Source organism: Bos grunniens, chromosome 10 (genome assembly GCF_055505025.1).
Source record: "Bos grunniens cultivar Pamir isolate PY7600 chromosome 10, Bosgru_T2T1.0, whole genome shotgun sequence".
Taxonomy (NCBI): Eukaryota; Metazoa; Chordata; class Mammalia; order Artiodactyla; family Bovidae; genus Bos; species Bos grunniens.
The window spans coordinates 99,633,745-99,654,801 of record NC_141174.1 but is presented as its reverse complement, the minus strand read 5'-3'; the positions used below and the strand labels follow the sequence as shown (position 1 = coordinate 99,654,801).

General features: G+C 41.9%; 1 long non-coding RNA gene across 9 annotated transcripts in view; it reads left to right on the top strand.

Annotated features, from left to right (window-relative positions):
- LOC147365488 (uncharacterized) overlaps positions 1 to 21,057 on the top strand; it is a 285,820-nt gene that overhangs the window by 13,502 nt on the left and 251,261 nt on the right. Inside the window, exon 4 of one of the 9 annotated variants that reach the window (XR_015135585.1) lies at positions 2,564 to 3,930. The exons of the other annotated variants lie outside the window; for them this stretch is intronic. This is a non-coding gene — a long non-coding RNA (uncharacterized LOC147365488). Of the gene's footprint in view, positions 1 to 2,563; positions 3,931 to 21,057 lie in introns of those variants that run through there. 9 annotated transcript variants of the gene reach the window in all.

Genomic DNA, 21,057 nt, shown 5'->3' with positions numbered 1-21,057 from the left:
GATGTGTCTGTGTTCTTGTTAGGCATGCTCATTATGCCTGCTTTGTAACAGCTGTGTTACATGAACAGCAGTGTATTAGAATAATTTTCGCTCATTGACTAAATTAAAGCTAGAATACTAAACCAGCTTTGACCCTGACATTACTGGTGACTTAGTTCCCTTGGTGTTCAGCCCTGGCCAGTGCTCATTCTGCTTCTTGGACCAATGTCTCCTGGTGCCCTTTGCTGGGCTCTGTGGCTGGGTCTGCATGCCCTCTACATGGTTTAACACCACTTACATCCTGGGAAACCACTTTCCCAGCCCAGATCTTCCTCCTGACCTGCTGATCCATGAATATGACTGATCCCTCATCCACCTCTCAGACTCAGTGTTCCCAGCTTAACTTCATAGTCCCCCACCTTCAGATCTGCTCTCATTTTAGTAGAAATAAGTGTATCAACTTTGGTTTCTCTCCCTTCCACATCCAACAGACCCATGCAGTCATCACCTCCTGTAGAGTTTGAATCCACATCTCTTTCAGACACGTTCTCCCTCTTCAGTTCTACCAATGCCACTGTCCATCCTTGTCCTTCTGATCCAAGTTGCTTGGAAGGCTGCGACCCCTGGCCAACCAGTAAGGTCCCCGGAGCATGACTGTTCCTCTGGCTCCTTTCTTTGCTTTCCTCCATACAGTGAAAGTAACTAGTACACACAGCCTGGACTTGCGGATGTGGTTCATTGTCTGTGAACTGGCTTGGAGTCCTCTGGAGAGGCAACGGAGCTCCAGAGCCCTGGGACTTGTCTCACCTGTTGGCAGTTCCCATCTGGGCTTTCCTCTGGGCGGTTCAACAGAGTTCCCTGCTTGCCTATGAGTTCTATCTGCAACAGTTGCGTTTCGTATTTCATAAAGGCTGTGGCTTTTTCCTTCTTTAGCACCTATACAACTGTTCCTTGGAGTAACTTTAGATAATCCACAGGGCCAGCTAAGGTCCTTCCAAGTGGTTTGCTTCTGTGACCGAAGGGTAAGAAGTAGGTGCTCCCTCCTTACTACATTTCTCTAATGTTGGTTGCAGTTGACCAGACTCTTTTCTTCTTGTCTTCTCTTTCATCCTCTTCTCTTCCTCTTCCCACCTCCCTTCCTCCTTCTTCCTTTCCTCCACCTGCTTCCTCTCCCTTCCTCCTCCTCCTGTTGATACTGTTGCCTCTTCACCTTCCCCTCCTCTCTGCCTGCCCTCTGCTCCTCACTTATACTCCATATACTTTTGTTTTATGTTTTTGGCAGAGGCCCTTTTTGAGGGAGTTTGTGTTTACTCATTTCTGAGATGCTTTTAGTTTTTTCTTTTTTTGTGCTTTACTTTAGTGTCCATCATTCTCTTCTGTTAAATACTGTGTACTCTGTAATTTTCTGTTTAGTTGGCCTCCACTTTTATCTTCTATTACGATTACCTCATCGCTTCAGATCCTCTTCTTCCTGTGCTGTTAATAATTTGTCTTCCTGGCTTGAATTTTGCATCCTCCCCCATTTTATAGCAAAAGTCATCTTTCTGAATTGCAGACCTGCTTCGGAGGCTCTTTGTGTGGTATACAAGCGCCTTTGTCCCTGGGTCCTCCTGACTCGCCAACATTCTTTCTTGCATTGACTTTCTTTGAAACCTATGTTTCAGCCATGAAGAGTTATCTGTGGCTCATGTGGTTTAACAGCTGGTGTGCTCTTTCTGGAGCCCCTGGTGCACAGGCTTTCCCTGTCTCTGCAAAGCTCTTGGCTGTTCTCCACTCCATCCATTTGCCTTAAATACACCTACTTAGTTTTCATAAGTTATCTCAAGTATGAGCTCAAGCATCTTTGTCTTAAAGACTTTTCTGCTTTTGCTTCTCCCACAGTAGAATTGACCACTTTCCCTTGTAAGTCCCCACTCTACCTTCTTCTCAAGAGTGTTCAGGAGCAGCGTTGAGCTTAATGAAATCTTAATAGAATCTCTTCATGACCCCTACTATGTCCCAGGCTCTGTTCTGAGCGATTTCCACAAACCACTTACCTGGTAACTTATCTGTCTCTGTATATGGACAGGGAATATCTTAGTAATATTTTAAAGTTATTAGCTTTCAATAATATGAATAAAAGATGCAATCAGAGGAGAAAGGTCAGTTCTTACCACAAATTTTAACTACTTGTATAGTCTGCATACCATCTGCTTTTGTTTCTGAGACCCATCCCTCTGGAGCTCTCTCTCTCCTTCTCACGGACTACTTTTTTTTTTTTTTTTTTTTTTAATAATTATTTGCTTTCTTTTGTGCATCTACTTCAGTAGCAGTATTGCCAATTTTCAAATCATAGCTTTGCAAGTGACTAACTGTGTCTTTGTCCTTTAGTAACTTTATTTCTAAAACTTTGATATTTTGATAATTAAAAGAGCAGTTCCTCTCCATTGCCTCCCTGCAAATAGGTTCACCAGTACCATCTTGCTAGATTTCGTGCATGTGTGTTCAGTATTTGCCTTTCTCTTTCTGACTTACTTCATTCTCTACAATAGACTCTCAGTTCATCCACCTCCTTAGGATTGACTTAAATGCATTCTTTTTTAAGGCTGAGCAACATTCCGTTGCAGATGGTGACTGCAGCCATGAAATTAAAAGACACTTACTCCTTGCAAGGAAAGTTATGACCAACCTAGATAGCATATTGAAAAGCAGAGACATTACTTTGCCAACAAAGGTCCGTCTAGTCAAGGCTATGGTTTTTCCAGTGGTCATGTATGGATGTGAGAGTTGGACTGTGAAGAAAGCTGAGCACCGAAGAATTGATGCTTTTGAACTGTGGTGTTGGAGAAGACTCTTGAGAGTCCCTTGGACTGCAAGGAGATCCAACCAGTCCGTTCTGAAGGAGATCAGCCCTGGGATTTCTTTGGAAGGAATGATGCTAAAGCTGAAACTCCAGTACTTTGGCCACCTCATGCGAAGAGTTGACTCATTGGAAAAGACTCTGATGCTGGGAGGGATTGGGGGCAGGAGGAGAAGGGGACGGCAGAGGATGAGATGGCTGGATGGCCTCACTGACTCGATGGATGTGAGTCTGGGTGAACTCCGGGAGTTGGTGATGGGCAAGGAAGCCTGGCATGCTGAGATTCATGGGGTCGCAAAGAGTCGGACACCACTGAGCAACTGAATTGAACTGAACATTCCATTGTATATATGTACCACAACTTCTGTATCCATTCATCTGCTGACAGACACCTAGGCTGCTTCCATGTCCTAGCTATTTTAGCAAGTGCTGCAGTGAACACTGGGGTACGTTGCTTCCCTTTCAGTTATGGTTTTCTCAGAGTGTGGAGATACAGACGTAGAGAGCAGACCTGTGGACCCAAAGTGGGAGGGTCTGCTGCTGCTGCTGCTCAGTCACTGCAGTCGTGTCCGACTCTGTGTGACATACAGACGGCAGCCCACCAGGGTCCCCTGTCCCTGGGATTCTCCAGGCAAGAACACTAGAGTGGGTTGCCATTTCCTTTGAGGGAGGGAGAGGGTGAAACAAATTGAGAGAGTAGCATGAAAACATGTATGTTACCATATGTGAAATAGATAGCCAGTGGAAATTTGCTGTGTGACACAGGGAGCTCAACCCAGGGCTCCGTGATAGCCTAGAGAGGATGCAGTGGAAGATGGGAGGGAGGCTCAAGGGGGAAGGGGCATATGTATACCTGTGGCTGATTCATGTTGATATATGGCTATGGCAGAGACCAGCACAAGATTGTAAAACAATTATCTTACAGTAAAAAGTTAACAACCAAAAAGTGCAACAGAAGAAAGTATGTGAAACAGTCCCTGATATAAATGCTGAACAAATGTTAATTATCAGATTATTAAAACTTATTTGCAGCAGCATATGAAATGCCTTATCATCATGTATTACCAAATATACTGTGGGCTGTTGTCCCCATCCAGCTACTGGCCCATTTACATCTGTGTTTCCTAACAAATTATTATAAAGAGTTTCCTATATTTGCTATCTTGGTCTCATTCTCCTTCTTAACTCATTGAAATGGGGCATTTATCCAAACCACTCCAGTGAAGCAGACCTTATAACATGAATCGAAGTCTCCAGGGATTGACATCATGTCAGTCAATTGTCAGTTCTCTCTCTTTGTCCCAATTGGCTTCTTAAGAGCAGTTGACATGGTTGATGATTCCCTCCTTGAAAAAGTTTCTTCTTTAAACTTCAGGCACATGGTAAGCCTGATTCCCCCCACTTTGGGGGCCCCTATCTCTGTTGCTGGCCCCTCTCCTCTTCTCTCCTCTACAAGATCCCTGAAAGTAAGCATCCTCCAGAGCTCAGTCTTTGGTCCTGTTCTTTTATCTGTATTCTCTTTTAACCTGATCTGACCTGGTTCCATAGCTTCAGTTCAGTTCAGTCACTCAGTCATGTCTGACTCTTTGCAACCCCATGGACTACAGCACACCCGGCCTCCCTGTAGATCACCAACTCGTGGAGTTTACTCAAACTTGTCCATTGAGATGTTGATGCTATTCAAACATCTCATCCTCTGTCGGCCCCTTCTCCACCACCTTCAATCTTTCCCAATATCAGGATCTTTCAAATGAGTCAGTTCTTCCCAGTAGGTGGCCAAAGTATTGGAGTTTTAGCTTCAGCATTAGTCCTTCCAATGAATAGTCAGGACTGATTTCCTTTAGGATGGACTGATTGGAGCTCCTTGCAAGTGTCTTCTCCAACACCACAGTTCAAAAGCGTCAATTCTTCAACGCTCAGCTTTCTTTACAGACCAATTCTCACATCCATGCATGACTATTGGAAAAACCATAGCTCTGACTAGACAGACCTTTGTTGGCAAAATAACATCTCTCCTTTTTTATATGCTGTAAGAAATGGAGTAGCCATCATGGTCAACAAAAGAGTCTGAAATGCAGTCCTTGGATGCAATCTCAAAAACAACAGAATGATCTCTGTTCATTTCCAAGGGAAACCATTCAATATCACAGTAATCCAAGCCTATGCCCCAACCAGTAACACTGAAGAAGCTGAAGTTGAATGGTTCTATGAAGACCTACAAGACCTTTTAGAACTAACACCCAAAAAAGATGTCCTTTTCACTATAGGGGACTGGAATGCAAAAGTAGAAAGTCAAGAAACATCTGGAGTAACAGGCAAATTTGGCCTTGGTAAATAGAATGAAGCAGGGAAAAGGCTAATAGAGTTTTGCCAAGAGAACACACTGGTCATAGCAAACACCCTCTTTCAACAACACAAGAGAAGGCTCTACACATGGACATCATCAGATGGTCAACACCGAAATCAGATTGATTATATTCTTCACAGCCAAAGATGGAGAAGTTCTATACAGTCAGCAAAAACAAGACCAGGAGCTGACTGTGGCTCAGATCATGAATTCCTTATTGCCAAATTCAGACTTGAAGGAAGTGGGGAAAACCACTAGACTATTCAGGTATGACCTAAATCAAATCCTTTATGATTATACAGTGGAAGTGAGAGATAGATTTAAGGGACTAGATCTGATAGAGTGCCTGATGAACTATGGATGGATGTTCGTGGTATTGTACAGGAGACAGGGATCAAGACCATCCTTATGGAAAAGAAATGCAAAAAAGCAAAAATGGTTGTCTGAGGAGGCCTTACAAATAGCTATGAAAAGAAGAGAAGTGAAAAGCAAAGGAGAAAGGAAAGATATAAGCATCTGAATGCAGAGTTCCAAAGAATAGCAAGGAGAGATAAGATAGCCTTCCTTTTTGGGGGCCAGAGTGAGGTACTCCGCCCGTGGCAAAGGTCATGAGGAAGGAGGCTCGACATACGCAAAGGCGGGATCGAGCCTCAGGAGTCCCCCTGGAAATCCTCGAGCATCTACCCCCATAACCAGAGCTTGCCTACTTTACTACTTTGTGCTCTCCCCTACACCTCTGACTTTATGGGGGGCTGTCCCCCACCACCTCTTTCAGAGAAGGAGTTAACTTAGAGCTCCAGTTAATAAAAACTCCTGGGCGTGACAAGAGTGTTTTAACCTACAAACTCCTCTGAAGGTTCTCTGGCCTGCCTGACAGGCTCGTCCGGCCACATGTGATTACTCACAGCCTCCCAACCGTGAGAGGCACGAGATGCTTTAAACCTTCTAAAAACAGGTTCCTTAGAAAAGTTAGAAAACTATAAGTATAGTGGGCTGATTAGAAATTGTATTGGGGAAGGGTTTTTCATTTGTTGAGCCAATGTTTGTTGCTAAGTCTCCACATCCCCTGCCCTTACACACATTAATGAATATATAGAAGAAATAAGTATTAACCTTTGATATTAATCACGTTAGACCTTAGGCTAAGTAAATTCCTTCCTTAACTAAAACCCACTATACACTCACCCTATAGGAATGTAACTTTATTTGGGTGGCGTCTGTTTTAAGAATAATCACCCCTGGAGAAATAAGTGTCCTGGTTGACCGCTGTCACAAGGAGAGGGTCATAAATTGTCAGCAGGCCCCCCTGGCCAGAAGATGATGTAACACCCCTAAGACCTCTGTATACATTTGTATGAAGCACCTGACTTTGATAAAAGTCAGGACTGCTGACCCCACGTGACTTTTGCATAACATCTCAGTGTATAAAAGTAGACCATGGAAAATAAAGAATTGGGATCAGTTTCTCGAAATACTGGTCTCCCCATGTTGCTCTCTCTCCCACTCTGGCTGAGTCTCCATCTGGAGCGCGGAACCCACCATGCTTACTAATTATGCCTGGGCTTCTAAGATCCGACTGGGGAGGCCTCAGTGTCTCCTCTCCTTCAGGAGAATGGAAGGACGCCTGTGGCCTACGTAAGTGGTGCAAGCTTCTTGTCTTGAAGTTTTATTGGTCTCCCGTGTAAACCAAGCTACTCAGCCTCTTTTCTCCACTGAATTTTCCTACTGAGCTATCCTCATCCTATTACTCTTTATATCTTTGATAAAATATTTAAATAAAAGTCGCCAACGCCGTCCCCACTTCGAATACCCTGGATCAGCCGGGGCTGGACCCTGGCACTTCCTTAGGGATCAATGCAAAGAAATAGAGGGAAACAATAGAATGGGAAAGACTAGAGATCTCTTCAAGAAAATTAGAGATACCAAGGGAACATTTCATGCAAAGATGGGCTCAATAAAGGACAGAAATGATATGGACCTAACAGAAGCAGAAGATATTAAAAAGAGGTGTCAAGAATACACAGAAGAACTGTACGAAAAAAGATCTTCATGACCCAGATAATCACGAAGGTGTGCTCACTCACCTAGAGCCAGACATCCTGGAATGTGAAGTCAAGTGGGCCTTAGAAAGCATCACTATGAACAAAGCTAATGGAGGTGATGGAATTCCAGTTGAGCTATTTCAAATCCTGAAAGATGCTGCTGTGAAAGTGCTGCACTCAATATGCCAGCAAATTTGGAAAACTCAGCAGTGGCCACAGGACTGGAAAAGGTCCGTTTTCATTCCAATCCCAAAGAAAGGCAATGCCAAAGAATCCTCAAACTACCACAAGGAGATCCAACCAGTCCATTCTAAAGGGGATCAGTCCTGGGTGTTCTTTGGAAGGACTGATGCTAAAGCTGAAACTTCAATACTTTGGCCAACTCATGCAAAGAGTTGACTTATTGGAAAAGGCTCTGATGTTGGGAGGGATTGGGGGCAGGAGGAAAATGGAACAACAGAGGATGAGATGGCTGGATGGCATCACCAACTCAATGGATGTGAGTTTGGGCGAACTCTGGGAGTTGGTGATGGATAGGGAGGCCTGACGTGCTGCAATTCATGGGGTCACAAAGAGTTGGAAATGACTGAGCTACTGAACTGAACTGAACTGACCACACAATTGCACTCATCTCACACGCTAGTAAAGTAATGCTCAAAATTCTCCAAGCCAGGCTTCAGCAATATGTGAACTGTGAACTTCCAGATGTTGAAGCTGGTTTTAGAAAAGGCAGAGGAACCAGAGATCAAATTGCCAATATCCGCTGGATCATTGAAAAAGCAAGAGTTCCAAAAAAACATCTATTTCTGCTTAATTGACTATGCCAAAGCCTGGACTGTGTGGATCAAATAAACTGTGGAAAATTCTGAAAGAGATGGGAATACCGGACCACCTGACCTGCCTCTTGAGAAACCTATATGCAGGTCAGGAAGCAACAGTTAGAACTGGACATGGAACAACAGACTGGTTCCAAATAGGAAAAGGAGTATGTCAAGGCTGTATATTGTCACCCTGCTTATTTAACTTATATGCAGAGTACATCATGAGAAACGCTGGGCTGGAAGAAACACAAGCTGGAATCAAGATTGCCAGGAGAAATATCATTAACCTCAGATATGTAGATGACACCACCCTTATGGCAGAAAGTGAAGAGGGAAAAAAAAAATAAAAGAAAATGAAGAGGAGCTAAAAAGCCTCTTGATGAAAGTGAAAGAGGAGAGTGAAAAAGTTGGCTTAAAGCTCAACATTCAGAAAACTAAGATCATGGCATCTTGTCCCATCACTTCATGGGAACTAGATGGGGAAACAGTGGAAACAGTGTCTGACTTTATTTTTTTGGGCACTGCAGATGATGACTGCAGCCATGAAATTAAAAGACACTTACAATCCTGGTAAGGAAGGTTATGACCAATCTAGACAGCATATTGAAAAGCAGAGACATTACTTTGTCAACAAAGATCTGTCTAGTCAAGGCTATGGTGTTTCCAGTGGTCATGTATGGATGTGAGAGTTGGACTGTGAAGAAAGCTGAGTGCCGAAGAATTGATGCTTTTGAACAGTGGTGTTGGAGAAGACTCTTGAGAGTCCCTTGGACTGCAAGGAGATCCAACCAGTCCATTTAAAAGGAGATCAGTCTTGGGTGTTCATTGGAAAGATTGATGCTGAAGCTGAAACTCCAATACTTTGGCCACCTCATGTGAAGAGTTGACTCAGTGGAAAAGACTCTGATGCTGGGAGGGATTGGGGGCAGGAGGAGAAGGGGATGACAGAGGATGAGATGGCTGGATGACATCACCAACTTGATGGACATGAGTTTGAGTAAACTCCAGTAGTTGGTGATGGACAGGGAGACCTGGCGTGCTGTGATTCATGGGGTTGCAAACAGCTTGACATGATTGAGCAACTGAACTGAATTGAGGTGGTAATAACTTGTCTTCCAAGGAGTAAATATCTTTTAATTTCATGGGTGCAGGCACCATCTGCAGTTATTTTGGAGCCCCTCCCCCCAAATAAAGTATGTCACTGTTTCCCCATCTATTTGCCATGAAGTGATGGGACCAGATGCCATGATCTTAGTTTTCTGTGATCCGTATTTCAGATAATATCCATATGTTGATGAATCCTCTACTTTGTTTCTAGCCCTAATCGCTTCCCTGGGATCCTCACTCCGATACTGAACTGGTTACTGGGCACTATTACAGGGATGTCTAATATGCAACTGGGATGCAACATGCCCAGAGTAGAACTGCTAACTCTTCTTCTCCAAAGTTTCCTTCCCGCCAACCCTACCACGAGTAAGTGGGACACCATCTATACTAGGCTGCAGCCTAGGATTCATCCTGGATTGCTTCCTTAATTTTGTTCTCTATTAGTGAAAGTCCCCACAGTCTCTCTTTGTAATACTTCTACAGTCCCTAACTCTACTTTTCATCCCTCCTTTAGTCTTCTTGACTTTCCAAAGTATAAGTCCGATTAGGTCACCCTTCCCAGGAGCACTCTAAAGCTTGCATTATGCTTAGAAGGAAAGTCAGTTTCCTTGACATGGCCTAGAAGGCCTCTCACGAACTTGTTCTTTTCTGTCTCTGGGATCTCATCTTCTAGTTTCTTCCTCGATCCCTTCACTATTAACACATTGGATTTCCTTGACACTGAGCATCCTAAGCCCTTATCAGTGCCTTTGCACTAGTGGTTCCTTCTGTAGTGATATCCTTTCCTCAGATATTTTCATGGATGTTGCCTTCTCATCATGCAAATATCAACTAAAATATAGTACTAAGTATCAACAGAATGGTCTATATTTATTTAGAATTCTTAATTTAAGATGGCTCTTTTATTGATCTGTATTTTGTTTTTTATAACTGTTATGAAGAAGAGGTTTAACTTTTCTCCCAAAATTTAGCCAATTGTTCTAGTACCATTTATTTAATAGGCAGCTATTTTCTCCACTAATTTGAAATGCCAATAGCAGACACTTCAACTGCTTGTACTGGCATTTCTTGTGAAGGAATTGGTGAGTGCATTTAACCCAGATTTGGATTTCACAGGATGGCCAGCAAGTCTTGTGGATGGTGGCCAAGGTTTATATTTGGTTGAAAATCCTTTGGTCTCCAGGGAATTTTAAGCTAGCACCTACTATTGAAAGAAATTTATTTGTGAACAACACTCTTGTGAGCATCATAAGAAATGTCTAAGTTAAATACCTATTAACTACCTCCTTATTTGTAAAATATCTGGCCCATATGGTAAAGAGTCTGCCTGCAGTGCAGGAGACCTGGGTTCAATCCCTGGGTCAGGAAGATCCCCTGGAGAAGGTAATGGCAACCCACTCCAGTATCCTTGCTTGGAAAATTCTGTGGACAGAGGAGCCTGGCAGGCTACAGTCCACGATGGTGTCACAAAGAGTTGGACATGAGTGAGCAACTTCACTCCTATCTGTAAAATATTTTTCTAGCCCCTTTAGCTGTGAATCTTATGATTCTAGGTTTGGGCTATTAAAAAACTTTTCTCATATATTTTTCAATGAACTCTACCCATATATACTGATATTTAAGATATTCTGTGTTTCCATACTCCTTTTTTTTTTTTTTTTTTGCCTTAGAGATTAGAGTATAGAAATTCAGCTGTTTTTAGGTATTTCTTTTTCTGGAAAAATATTTGTCAACATCAAAGACTGTGCTTGTTAGCATTTTGAGATTCTAAACTTTGCCTCACATCCATCTTTGTTCTCTTTTTAGCTCAGCTGCTGTTTCGTTTTTATGACCAGACAAAATGTAGATAATCGTGGGGCCCCTGGAGTATGCTGGAGTTGTGCAGCCTTTACTCTTTCACTCCTGTTAATGCAGGAACTTTCTGGTCTTCCAAAGGAGACTGAACTGCAGAAATATCAATGTTTGTTCAAGATCTCTTTTTCCCAAATAGCTGTGCTGAATTGACACCTTATTTGGGCAGTTTCCATATTGAAAGGCTCAGAATGCTCTACAGACTCCTCTTTTGCCCTCTAAGAAAAAGGTCTAAACATTTAAAATAGATATAGCAAAGCTATTATGTGGGAAGTGTGGTCATAGGGAAGAATGTCATTTTGATAACAGAAAGCAGGAAAACTCCTGAACAGAGCCTGGCTTCGTTCTTCTCAGGGCTAAATAAATAATGCATTTCTCAAAGCCTGTATCTTTGGATAAAAACCTAGGTTTGGGTAAAGAAGAAAGGCATTTCAACTCTATTATTGGCCTTCAGATTGTTTCTGTTTTCCACCAATTCTGAAATTGCAGTCAATTAGGTACTTTTTCTTGTGACAGATTGGAAACCAGAAGGGAGCTTTATGAATTCAAACAGAGAAATTTGAGCTAAAAATGTCTGTAAAGTACTGCTTTGCACATTTTCTCCTTAGAATTTACAGAGTACATTAATTTTCTGATATAAGCAATTATGAGATGTTTTAGGCTTAACCTTATGTAAAGCTAACAGAAGACATGCCTTATTTTGATTTTCTAATTTTTAAATGTATTTATTTTAATCATTTGCATTCTGCTACAAAACTGATAGGCTGATTGGAATGGGATCTCATGAACCTGAATCCCCACGCTTTCTCCTTGATTATCAATTCTTATGTTTTTAGATTGATTCTGTGTTGATGATCCATGAGAGCTAAACTTTTTTGAGTTTGTAGCACCATCTGGGCTTCTCATTCTAAGTCTGTGAAATGAAAATGATATATTTCCTTTTATGGTTGGCCATAAGTTTTTGGTTTCTTAAGAGCAAAGCTTCCCACTCAGGGTTCCAGTGGCCTCTCTGTGTTCGTGAGCAGAACTTAGAAGAGGGAAGTTAGGGATGATCTAGAGCCTGGGTTGGCATCTCGTGCTCATGGCTTTTCTCCTATATGATCCGTTCTTAATTTCCTTGCTTTCAGTTAGCATTTCTGCTGGTTTTGGTGCCTTACCTGGTGGTGTGACCCAAGCTCTCATTCCTGGGGGGTTTGAGCCCCTGATAATTCTACCCTTCTCCAGTTATGGTTGTTACACATGTCCATTTACAGTAGAAACTGGAGAAAGGAGTACTGGAGTTGTTTGAGTGGATCACTTGAATGCCAAATATATTCCTCCTTGTCTACACCTCCACCTGCTAATTAGGGTCAGTTACCCTGCCATTATGATGACCATTCTTTTTGTCTGTGGCCCCTGGACACGGGAGTTCAAAGTACCCAAGTTACAGTCTTAGCCTGTAATTCAGTGAGCTCTTTGTTGTGTTCCCTGACAAGAGAGTCCCCCCATCTTTGGACCAAGACTTGAACCCTGCAGGGCCCAGAGCTGTGGGAACAGGAAGCACAAAATGCCCCTGTGAGACACTGGGAATGATGATCAATGGGGGCTATTTCTGCTTCTGTGCTTCAGTCCTGGGTCCATGTGGGCTTTTTAGTGACGAACAGAAGTCTCTGATTCAGTGTGTCTGCATCCTAAAGGATGACACACCCATCATCACAGAGTATTGCCTCAGAGCTGGCTTTCTAGCCCAAGTGATACACAGTGAAGGGCCGGGGTGAAGCTCATTACTGAATTCAATAGGATTAAAGAAACGACTGTATACTGAGAATGGGGTACGCAGTTTCTCCTCTCAGGGTGGACTGATTCTCAGGACACATGTAGCCAGAGAGGAGATCAAAAGTTTTGTGTTTGGATAATAAATGCCCATATCAAATGCATTTGATAACGCCTCAGTGAATGTCCAGTTCTCTGCTGATGGAGCAATCACTTTTAAAATCAAATTATCTGAACTGTTTGAACATCTGAAAAATAGTAATTGTAGGCACTTGGCAGATATGATGGCCACAGGGAGAAAAGTTAAGCATAGTACATAGAAAACTAAGAAAGTAGATTTTAATGAAAAAACCATGTACTAACTTCTCAATTTATTGATTTGTCATATTTATTGTCTCCTACTGGATATCAGAGCCAAGGTGCCTGGAAACTCTGTTCACAGATATTCCAAACGCTTAGAATGGAGCCTGCCACTTAGGAGAGCTGAAGAAACAGCACTTGAAGATAGTCCCGTTGGTGCCTTGGAATACGGTTAAGCATCAGTAGATATTTGTTGAATGGGCTTGAATGATTTGATAAATGCTGCCAGGTGGCACTGTGGTAAAGAATCTGCTGCCAGTGTGAGTTTGATTCCTTGGTTGGGAAGATCCCCTATAGGAGGAAATGGTAGCCTGCTCCAGTATTCTTGCCTGGAAAATCCCGTGGACAGAGGAGTCTATGTAGATTGTTGAGCTGGGGTCCATGGGGTCACAAAGGGTCAGGGATGCCTGAGTGTGAACACACACACGCACACACACACATGAGTAAACTAAACCTTGAGCTTTTATTTGTTCTTTCAGTATCAATTTGACCCTTTAAAAATTAATTTAGTTACCATCATATATATTATAATGAGTGTGTGTAAGTCACTTCAGTCATGTCTGACTCTTTGTGGCCTATGGACTGTGGTCTGCCAAAGGATTCTTCAGGCAAGAATACTGGAGTAGGTTGCCATTTCCTCCCCCAGGGGATCTTCCTAGCCCAGGGATCAAATCCAGGAGAGTTCCTTGGACAGAGGAACTATAATAAAATACAATTATATGACAGCAATGGAAAAGGAGATCTTTTCAACAAAGGGTACAGTAGATACATGGTTCAATAGAAACACTTATTTTTAAAAGCATATGTTGTATGAGTTGCTTGCTTGCAGTCAATGCAGTGATACAGCTTTGAAATTATAGACATGCCTTGTTTTATTGCACCTTATTTTTTTTTATTGTACTTCACATGTACTGTGTGTTTTACAAATTGAAATTTTGTAGCAACCCTACATTGAACAAATTTATTGTTTTTTTTTTTTTTTTTCTAACAACATTTGCTCACTTCATGTCTCTGTCACATTTTGTTAATTCTTGAAGTATTTCTTTTTTTTAAATTTTATTTTATTTTTAAACTTTACAATATTGTGTTAGTTTTGCCAAATATCAAAATGAATCCACCACAGGTATACATGTGTTCCCCATCCTGAAGTATTTCAAGCTTTCTCATTATTGTTATATTTTTAGGGTGATCTATGATCAGTGATGGAGAAGGCAATGGCACCCCACTCCAGTACTCTTGCCTGGAAAATCCCATGGATGGAGGGGCCTGGTGGGCTGCAGTCCATGGGGTCGCTAAGAGTCGGACACGACTGAGCGACTTCACTTTCGTTTTTTCACTTTCATGCATTGGAGAAGGAAATGGCAACCCACTCCAGTGTTCTTGCCTGGAGAATCCCAGGGACAGGGGAGCCTGGTGGGCTGCCGTCTATGGGGTCGCACAGAGTTGGACATGACTGAAGTGACTTAGTAGTAGCAGCAGCATGATCAGTGATCTTTGATGTTATTATTGTAATTGTTATGGGGCACCAGAAACCATGTCCATATAAGATGGTAAACTTAATAAACATTGTGTGTGTTCTGACTATTTCACCAACCAGCCATTTCCTACCTCTCTCCTTGGGCCTCCCTGTTCCCCAGGTCACAGCACTGCTGGAGTTTGACCAGTTAGCGACCTTACAGTGGCCTCTAAGTGAAAGAGTTGCACGTCTCTCCATTTTAAATCAAGAACTAAAAATGATTAAGCTTAGGGATCACAGCATGTTGAAAGCCAGTTAGGGAGCTAGGCCTCTTGCATCAAACAGTTAGCAAGGCTGTGAATGCAAAGGCAGGACTCTTGAAGGGAATGGAAATGCTATTCCAGTGAACACATGAATGATAAGAAAGCAAAACAGCCTGTTGCCTTTATGATGAAAGTTTTAGTGGCCTGGATAGAAGATCCAGTGAACCACAACATCCCCTCAAGCCAAAGCCTAATCCAGAGCAAGGCCCCCGCCTCTCTTCAGTTCAGTGAAGGCTGAAAGAAATGAGGAAGCTGCAGAAGATAAGTGTGAAGCTAGCAGAGGTTGGTTCATGAGGTTTAAGGAAAAGCCACCTCCATAACATAAAAGTTCAGGGTGAAGCAGAAGTGCTGATGAAGAAGCTCCAGTTTCAGAAGATCTACCTGAGATAGTGAGAATGGCTTCACCAAATAAGAGATTTTCACTGTAGAAGAAACAGCCTTCTCTTAGAAGAAGAATGCCATAAGACTTTCATAGCTAGCGAGAAGAAACCAATGCCTGACTTCAGTGCTTCAAAGGACAGTCTGACTCCTTTGCAGCTGGTGACTTGAGGTTGAAGCCAGTGCCTGTACTCACTGACCACTTTGGAAGTCTTAGGGCCCTTAAGAATTACACTAAATCTTTTCTAGTTGTACCATAGAAATGGAACAACAAAGCCAGAATAGCAGTACATCTGTGACAACTTGGTTTATGGACCATTTTAAACGCACTCTTGAGATCTACTGCTCAGAAAACAGATTCCAGAGATATTACTGCTCATTGATGATGTGCTTCGTCACCCAAGAACTGTAAAGGATATATACAGTGAGGTTAATGTGGTGTCCGTGCCTGGTGACACAGCTTTCATTCATTCTCCAGCCCGCAGAGCAAGGAGTCATTTGGACTTTCAAGTCTCATTCTTTAAGAAGTACATTTTGTAAAGCTATAGCTGTCATAGATAGTGATTCCTCTAGTGGATATGGGCACAGTAAATTGAAAACCTTCTGGAAAGGATTCACCATTCTAGATTCCATTAGCGTCATTTTTAATTCATGAGAAGAGGCCAAATATCAACATTAATAGAGTTTTTTGAAACAGGTTTATCTAACCCTCATGGATAACTTTGAGGGGTTCAACTTCAGGGGATAAAATAATGGCAGATGGGATGGAACTAGCAAGAGAACTAGAAGTAGAGGCTGAAAATGACTAAATTGCTGCAATCACATGATAGATCTTTCATGGATGAGGAGTTCCTTCTTATAGGTAAGCAAATAATTGGTTTCTTGAGATGGAATCTACTCCTCGTGAAGATGCCAGGAAGGTTGTTGAGTGACAACAGAGGATTTAGAATATGACATAAACTTAGTGAGGAAAGCAGCAGCAGGGTTTGAGAAGATTGATGCCCATTTTGGAAGAAGTTTTACTCGGGTAAAGTGCTATCAAACAGCATTGCCTTCTGTAGAGAAATCATTTGTGAAAGGAAGAGCCAATTGATGCAGCAGACCTCATTGTTGTTTTATTCTAAGAAATTGCCACAGCCACCTCAGCCTTAAGCAACCACCACCCTGATCAGTCACCAACCATCAGCTTCAAGGCAAGAACCTCCGTCAGCATAAAGATTTCAACTCACTGAAGGCTTGAACTGTGGTTAGCATTTTTTAGCAATAAAATATTTTCAAAATTAAGCTGTGTACATTGTTTTTAGACATAAATCTATTGCACATTTAATGAACTATAGCGTAACTCAGTACGCCAACAAATTTGGAAAACTCAGCAGTGGCCAAGGACTGGAAAAGATCAGTTTTCATTCCAATCCCAAAGAAAGGCAATGCCAAAGAATGTTCAAACTACGATACAACTGCACTCATTTCACACGTTAGCAAAGTAATGCTGAAAATTCTACAAGCTAGACTTCAATAGTACACTAACCGAGAACTTCCGTATTTCAAGCTGGATTTAGAAAAGGCAGAGGAACCAGAGAGCAAATTGCCAACATCTGTTGGATCATCAAAAAAGCAAGACAATTCCAGAAAAACATCTACTTCTGCTTCATTGACTACATTAAAGCCTCTGACTGTGTGGATCATAGCAAACTGTGGAAAATTCTTAAAGAGATGAGAATACTAGACCACTTTACCTGCCTTCTGGGAAACCTGTATGCAGGTCAAAAAGCAACAGTTAGAACCAGACATAAAACAACAGACTGGTTCCAAACTGGGAAAGGAGTACGTCAAGGCTGTATATTGTCACCCTGCTTATTCAACTTATATGTAGAGTATACCATGAGAAATGCCAGACTGGATGAAGTACAAGCTGGAATCAAGATTTCAGGAGAAATATGAATAACCTCACATATGCAGATGACACCACCCTTACGGCTTTTTGAAATAAGTTGATTCTAACCCTCATGGATAACTTTGAGGGGTTCAAGGCTTCAGTGGATGAAGTAACTGCAGATCTGATGGAAATAGCAAGAGAACTAGAAGTAGAGGCTGTACTAGAAGTAGAAAGCAAAGAGGAACTAAAGAGCCTCTTGATGAAAGTGAAAGAGGAGAGTGAAAAAGCTGGCTTAAAACTCAACGTTCAGAAACTAAGATCATGGCATCTGGTCCCATCACTTCATGGCAAATAGATGGGGAAACAATGAAACAGTGACAGACTTTATTTTCTTGGGCTCCAAAATCAGTGCGATGGTGACTGCAGCCATGGAATTAAAAGACGCTTACTCCTTGGAAGGAAAGTTATGACAAACCTAGATAGTATATTAAAAAGCAGGAACGTTACTTTGCTGAAAAAGGTCCTTACAGTCAAAACTATGTTTCTCCATAGTCATGTATGGATGTGATAGTTGGACCATGAAGAAGACCGACCACCAAGAATTGATGCTTTTGAATTGTGGTGTTGGAGAAGACTCTTGAGAGTGCCTTGGACTGCAAGGAGATCCAACCAGTCCATCCTAAAGGAGATCAGTCCTGAATATTCATTGCTGAAGCTGAAGCTCCAATACCTTGGCCAGCTGATGTGAAGAACTGACTTAATGGAAAAGACCCTGATGTTGGGAAATATTGAAGACAGGAGGAGAAGGGGCCAACAGAGGATGGGATGATTTGATGGCATCACCAACTCAATGGGCATGAATTTGAGCAACTCTGGGAGTTGGTGAAGGACAGGGAAGCCTGGTGTGCTGCAGTCCACAGGGTTGCAAAGAGTCGGACATGACTGAGCAACTGAACTGAACTGAGTGTAGCTCCAGTATTCTTGCCTGGAAAATCCCATGGACAGAGGAACCTGGCGGGATACAATCCATAGGGTTGCAAAGAGTAGGACACGACTTAGCAACTGAACCTGCACACACAAACCAAGATAACTTCTGTATGCACGGGGAAACCAGAAAATTTGTATGACTGTATTGCCATACTCACTTTACTACATTGATCTGGAACTCCACATACATCTGCGGTGTTATGTCTATACATTTTCTACAACAAGTTCAAAGCATTTTCCATGCTTAAAGTTCTCACAACAGAGTGACAAAGGCATTATGTCCCAGAAATCCTTATGCATATTTTTAGATGGAAAAGATAAAGGCAGAGCCAGGTAGCCATCTAGGTAAGGAGAACTGTGGGAAGATGCTGGTGGAGTTTAGGGCCACGGTTGGCTTCTATGATCCATGTTATTGCTCTGCTTGCTGGAGAACTTTGCCAGGCCTCTACCCACAGCTTCAAGCAAGTGACTTTTTTTTTTTTATTGTATTGATATTTATTTATTTTATTTGAGTATAATTGGTTTACATTGTTGTATTAGTTTCTGCTGTACAACAAGGTGAATCAGCTCTCTGTATACATATATCTCTTCCATCTTCAACCTTCCTCCCAAACTCCCACCCTTCTGTAGGTCATTAAAGAGCCTCAAGCTGAGCAAGTAATCTTTAATATTACTAGTTTCCAGAATTTTCTCCTGGTTTTCAGTGGCCCACTTGTTATATATTCTCTCTAATATTTATCTCTTTGCATTTTTTTTAGCCTGTTTTTTTCCCACTTTCTTTTCTTTCTTTGGTCTAAAGGATGTCTTTTATTCCGATTTTAGATCAGCTAAGAATTCCCAGTTGGATTAGGTCCAGAGTCATGAAACTGTAATTAAATTGTCAACATCTATAGTGCTCTAATGTTGTTATTCTGAGAAAGGATACAGGACAGGGGTTGGGTCGATGACTCCAGAAGAGAAATGGGGGTACTGAGTTGTGAAAAAAAATGTGGCGTTTAGGACACTCTGGGGATAGAAAGGGAATGATAAAGCTAGGGACTTTCAGAGCAATATACATCTGCAACCTAGCAGGAAACCCGTATGAAAAAATCTCAGCTTCCTCTGGATTCAAAGGGCAGAGAGAAACAGCTCTTGCCTTGCAACAAAGGGTAAATCAACAAGGGATGACAGACCTGCCCAGTCACAGTTTATAGCTGAGAATTTCCCAAGTTGCAACAAAGCAGATTGTTTCATTTAAATAGCTAATTCTCTTTGTTTTACTGGAGGAGAACATAGGTAAATGTGGAGGCAGATAATGCTGTGGGCTATAGGGAAGCACCCTTGTGGGGACCTTCTGTACTGTAGTAGATGAAAGACACCAAAGTGGCAGATTTCTTGGATAATTAAAGATGAATCATGCAGGGAAGTAGCCTGAACTTCGTGAGTTATATGTTGTTTCAAGCAGCTATTAATTCTGTGCTATAATTAGCAGCAGAAGATTTTGAGTAGAACCAATTTGATTATTGTTTCTTTGCTAGTGCATGTAACAATTTCCAAGTGTGCTAGTGCAGACAGGAGTCAAGATAGAGGGTAAAATGCAGATGTATAATTGGGCAGCCACAGAGATCACCGTTTGGTGGAGATCTTTCTGTTTGAGTATTATGCTGTTCAATACATACTTTAAAAAGAGGTCTAACATCCTACCAGTATAATAAATCTACTTCTCAAGGGGTCATGTTACTGAATACAGTAAGAACCATTGCAAAACAACACCTGAATCGGTTCCTTTGTGAAGATTTGCAAATCTGGAAGTAACAGAGAATAATGTAGAATTTCTTTTAACACCCAGAGTGAAGATTAGCTTCCATTTTACAGCTGCATATAATTATATCAGTATATTAATTAATTTTTGTCTATGTATGGAAACAAAGTCTATGCTGTTGAGAAATGCCAGGGTATATATTCTATTTCTCTTAAAATGAATTAGCTGGAAAGGTCCCGGGGGATGAACCCCAGGATGAGTGTAAGGGTGGAGATCAATAAACGTACAGACACCTGCGGATCCAGTCAGTGCTCTGCCTGGGTCTCCTCAGAGTAGCTCCATTTCCCTCTGTTCTGTTTCCTTTATGCTTCCTTTTTGGAAGGAATACCCTCCAGGATGCTGGAGCTAGCTTCGCTTCTGTGCAAGGAGAGCAGGGAGTGTCTGGGCATTTAGTCCCCAGATCCAACCCATAACCAGTGATGGATGTGATGAGGTAATACACCTCAATCTCCCTTGCCCTTGAGGGGACAGTGGCTTGCCCTCAAGTCCCAGTGGGATTGAGCTGAAGCTACATTCTCTGGGACTTGGCTTGAAATCTCAGCCTTGCACGGCTCCCTTCCCTGTCCTGTCTCCTTTCCCCATGTCCAGATTGTTTATTTCAGAATACTTCCTATCAATCAGTTTTACATGACTCTGCATCTTGGGGTCCCCTCATGGGGAAGCCAACCTGAGCACTTGCCCTATGCAGTTAGAATTGGAATGCCATGGAGTGGCAGACTGTTGTGTTATAATTCCTAATGTTTCCATTCTATTTCCATTCATTCCATTACTGACTTTCCTCTTACTGACTTTCCTCTTCCTTTTCCATTTCCATTACTTTTCCATTACTGACTTTCCTCTTCCTTTTCCCAAAGAAATCACCCACTGGTCTTCTGTATGTTTTTAGGATAGGTGTGCATTGTTAGATTCATATTGTATTTAAGTAAGCCTCCATATATGCCTATTAGTAGGTTACCTGAGACTTTAGTTAAATAAATGAGAGACTTCAGTTATTTTTATACTTGGGAAGGGAATTCCTCTTTAGCATTCAGATCCATGAATCTGCTTTGTAAACAGATTACTTCCTATACCAGTTTATTTCAGTGCATTGGAAGCAGCACTAAAAATTTATCTGGTATTTGCATAAATCTGTAAATAG